General features: G+C 32.4%; 1 protein-coding gene across 1 annotated transcript in view; it reads left to right on the top strand.

Moving 5' to 3' along the window:
• Sesn3 (sestrin 3) overlaps positions 1-5,025 on the top strand; it is a 63,344-nt gene that overhangs the window by 738 nt on the left and 57,581 nt on the right.

Raw genomic sequence — 5,025 nt, 5'->3', positions numbered from 1 at the left:
AAACCTGGCTCCCTCTGCTGTGGCTAACTCTTGTGGGTGCTGTTTTTGTTTATTCTGTTGCCTCTGTCTTGCGCGCCGTGCCCAACTCCCCCCTTTTCACATTCTTTTGATGGTCGTCCTGTGTCTATAGTTCAGTCACGAAGGAACTATTAAGGCATCTTGAACTTTGTGCCCATGGGAAGTGCTGTTCGACCTTACAGTTCCTTTGGTGGGGTTGGGAAAGAAGTCTGAGTTGGACGTGGGTTATCCCTCCTTAGCACCCACACCCCGTGTTGATCCAGAAAAAATCAGACGCACCATCAGCTTATTGCTTCCCATAGGGACTGATAGAAAGTTTACTCCAGTATTGTTTAGCTTACTTGGCTTAATCACTCCGTGGGGGATGGGGAGGAGGGAGGAAGGAGATGAAAAACTGCCTCTTTAGACCGAGAAGAGTTTTAAAATTAGATTTTAACTGCCTCCCCGAGTAATATTATAATCAGTTCATTCTTCTCCAAACTCTTATTTTTGCATTGCATTAAATGGAAACCTTAGATGAGGTGTTTCTGTTTGTCCAGTACAAATGAATTAAAATTGCTGAGCTGTGCAAATGCACCGAGTCTGAGAGCTAAAATGAATATGGTACCCTTCCCCCCACCACACACACACACAATTTCTCTATATGCAGTCACTTTGGGATTGTTCTTTATATATGAAAGAAAGAAAGAAAGCACATAAGTAAGCAAGCTCAAATATTTGCGCTCTTTGTCCAAAAACTGTTTTTCTTCCTCTGTGGGTCAGGCCAAGTGCCAATCAAAGTTGTTTTTCAAGCCTCTTTTCCCTGCAGTAGGGCTGCTGCCTTTTTTTTTTTTTTTTTCCTCCTATTTGAGAGCGTGAGGAAAGCAAAGGGATTGCAGATTTTAAGTTAATCAAATAATTAAATATGCCTTAAATTGTTTATTGGAGGTTTCTCCTGAAACAGATTTTTATTAAATGTGCATGTTGAGTATGTGCAGTTATTTTTTCCCATAAACTCCCGGATCAAATTACAGTTGATACTTGCTCAGCTCATTGTAGGGCAGCTTGTGAGAAATGTAATGGATCAGAAGTGCAGATCAGGTTAGTTGAATGTTAACTCTTTCACTGCAGGGTCAATTGTCATCTGAATTTACTCTTAAAAAAAAAAAAATCCCCTTATTTAAAAAAGTGAAAAGTTGTCTTTGACATGAAAAACGTCTTTAAGACATATTTTGATTAAACTTAAGCTTAGTTAAAATGACAGCAAGTTTTTTTTAAATCAAAAAGATTTTTTTATTGCCTATGGCAATTTGTTAGGCTAACAGAAGGTTTGGGGGTGATATTGAGCTTCAAACTATTTTATTTTTCTTTTGAGAAAACTATGGCCCATTTGTTTACAATAAAAATAAATTTTAAAAAATAGAAAACTGTGGCTATGAATCCATGGCACTTTACTAGTATTTATATATTTCCCTTAGTTTGTTAAAAACTAATATTTGTTTATCTAGAAAAAACATCTTCATTTTTAGACATTATTAAAAGATGTGGAAAATGGATGTTAATATTCTTATATTTTATAATTGCTATGCACATCTCTGCCAATATTCCAGTTTTAGTAACTACAAGGTATTTAATGTTGATTCATGTAGTAGCATGAAATTAATTTAGATGGAAATAGATGTTTGTGCCAGTTATGACATGACTTGGCAACATTTGTAGCTTTTTAAGATTGCCCTTCTTAAGTGCTCTTAAATCAGTGTCTAGCAATTTAAGTTCTTCAGCATTCTAAAAATAGCATGTAAGGGTTTATTTCTAATAAGAAGGTGTTTTTCTTTTTGATAGAATGTAAGTAAAATTCATCTATCACTTTCAAAATGTGATTCTGTGAATTTATCTTGTGTTTTCCACTAATAAAATGTACAGTAATAACCAAATGGATCATAGCACTTTGAATTTTAGTTCAGTGTAGCTTATAATGGAAGAATGAAAATCATGTGCATCCAGTGTAAATTATACTTTGCTGTTACACCCTCATTAATGATGAGGGAAGGGTCATCTTTATATATGGCAAAAAATTGTGACAATGTGTTGAATTTGGGAGAAACTTTAAAAAGAATTGAACCAATTTGGTTTAATCCAGTACTTGAATATTCAATTGTATATTGGATGAGAATCACATTTATTCCTAGAATGCCCTTACAAACTTGGTTCAGTAAATATTAAGTGTACCTAATTTATAACTTAGTACTGACTTATCTCTAGAAACAAATGAATAAAACTATCATCAAATCTTTAATTCCTATTAAGTCTAATTTGCTCCATTGTCAGATAGTGTAATAAAGTTTTTAATGAAAGAGGAAATGCTTCTATTTACTTTGTAAAGTTAACAAATTTTGAAATGTAACATTTTACTTGAAGAAATTCCAGTGACAACCAGATGAATCTGATCCTTTAATTTCAAAAGTGGAATGTGAAACTAAGGAAGGTAGGTAATTGTCAATCCAATCATCTTCCAGTAAAGAAAAGTTGGCATATTACAATGTATTTTGAGTACTGAACTCTTGTTACTATTTAAGTGAATAGAATATTACACTGTCAAAGGATCTAACTTTTAAAATTTGTTGGTATGTGTAGGAGTTCTAGTGATATATCTTTGTGTGGTTATTGTGCTTTTTAACTTTCTTTATAAAATCATAAATTTGACAACTTTAATGTTTTATAAGCAAAGATACTATCAAATTAAAATGGAAAATATTAGAAAGCTTATCAAGTATTAGGAATTATATATATTTCAACCAATAGAAATGGGTTTATTTATGCTATGGACTAGTAATATATTCTGCTTTGGTTAATCAGGTTTCTTGTGTTATACAGTCTTGATTGTCAAAAGCAGTTTTTTACTTGATTTTTATCTTAAATGACCTAAGAGGAAGTCAAGCAGTGAATTTATGACAGCAAAATTTTATGCAGTGGTTTTTCATACTACTTTCTAAGATGCTTTAGGGTTTTGAATGCTTAAATGGGATTAAATTTTTAAGTATGTTTTGAATTATTTTTAAAATTTAATTTAAAAATACAGCTACCCAATAACATACACATAACTTACCACATTTGGAGCCTACCACAGTTATCTTTTGTTACAAGATTATTCTTATGCAGGCCCTTAAATTAAACTTGTTCTGTTATCTTTGTATATATATTTGAACTTTTTTTGTTGCTATGTCATCTAAGGAAAGATTGTCATTGATTATGAAGGCACAGGCCTTTAAAAAAAATTCCTGTACGTATTGGCTCATGTTAAATTTTTGTGAGAACACAAACACTGTTGTCAATATTTGTTACTTTATAACGAAAATACATATTAATATTGATGCTTTGTATATTTATATGCGTCATAGTTCAAGTTCAATATAGGACTTAATTTGTAAAAGCAATTCTGCTGTTTCCCCCAGCTCCCTACCACCAAAATTTAAAAAGGCATACCTGCTAATGTAGTGCTACTAGAAGCCATAAGATGTGCTTACAATTAAGTCTTTCAGGTCTTTTAATTTTGAGCAAAATAGTTAACATCCTTAAAGCCTAGTTTTCTCTGGAAAATGTGGATAATGTCTACCTGCCTCACAGGTTGCTTCATAGCTCAAGGGAGATAATGTATATTAAGTACTTTGTAAAACACCAAGTACAACTATAAATACAAAAAGAAAAGGAAAAGGCTATATATTTACACTTTTTCCAGAACACCTAAATTCTTTTTGTGTAGTTCAGTGCATGCTGAGTAATTTGGCTAATATTCACTTTTCTCTTCAGTATGTTGCCTGCATGAGAGGTAAAGATTATGCTTTTAGTTAGCATGATCTTTCTGCATATTTTAATTTCCATATTTCAATTCTCTCACTCTCCACACCCCTCACATAAATGGTAATGCAGTGCATTGCTTTTGGATTTTCAAAAAATTAAATTACCTCTGATACTTCAGCAGATAAGGGAAATTGGTTTTTAGTTTCAAAAGATTAAGAGTTAAAGATGTTTATGCTTAATAAAGGTGAGGGTAAACCTAGCATAAGGTACAGATTTTTTAATTAAATCAGGAGAAGAGTTATAAAACTAAAAGTCTTAATCTTTTCTTCCCATCTCCATCCTTTTCATTTTCTCCTTAGGAAAGAATTGGGTTGTAATGACCTTCACAACTTTAAGAGTGCTTTCACATTATATCTGTCATATAACCAAAAAGTCCACTTAAATCTAATACTGCCTCTATAATAAACTATTTGAATTGTTCCCTGCAGTATTAGGGCTTCCAAGGAATATCTCAGCATCTGTGGAGTACCCATAGGTACCTAAAATTCTCCAGATAATAATAATTGGGAGTATTAAAATTAGTCACTCTTTAACATATTATTGCAGATCAGCTAGAGGAGTAGGAGAGTAGAGTAAGCTGGCTATTTTTATTGTCTATGTAGCAGTTGTTTGGTTAATTTTTTAGTGTAGCCGTTCTCAAAGTATGGTCCTTGGACCCCTGTGAGTGTCTAAGACTCTTTCAGAGATCCTAGGAGATCAAAATTATTTTCATAATTTTACTTTATTTTCCTTTCTTCTATGTACAAATTAGTGGGATATAACTCTGCTGGCCCCTTAATGTAAATCAAGATAGTGACACAAAATAGTGATCACTGTTTTCTTCACTACATACTCAACATTGAGGGTGAAAAATTTTCAACAACAACCAACCAGTTAAAGCATAATGGACACAATCTTAGATCTGTCTGTTCTTTTTATCACTGGCAATGCATATTGTGAGTTTTCTTTGAATTTTCAGGATCACATTACTCATTTTTGAGATGTTTACCAAAATCATACATGAGTAAAAGAGACATTCAAAATGCAAGATAAACAAAATGATATTAATGTAATGTAGAATGTTAAGTTCACAGATATAATTTTGGATTCCATATTGCAATTAGCCTTGCAGAAGGTATATTTATCAAGTTTTGTTGTATCAAAGGGTAATCATCATTATCTATTTTTTTT

Source organism: Sciurus carolinensis, chromosome 11 (genome assembly GCF_902686445.1).
Source record: "Sciurus carolinensis chromosome 11, mSciCar1.2, whole genome shotgun sequence".
NCBI classification, from domain to species: domain Eukaryota; kingdom Metazoa; phylum Chordata; class Mammalia; order Rodentia; family Sciuridae; genus Sciurus; species Sciurus carolinensis.
Note: the sequence above shows the minus strand (reverse complement) of the source record. Positions and strands in the feature narration are given on the sequence as shown.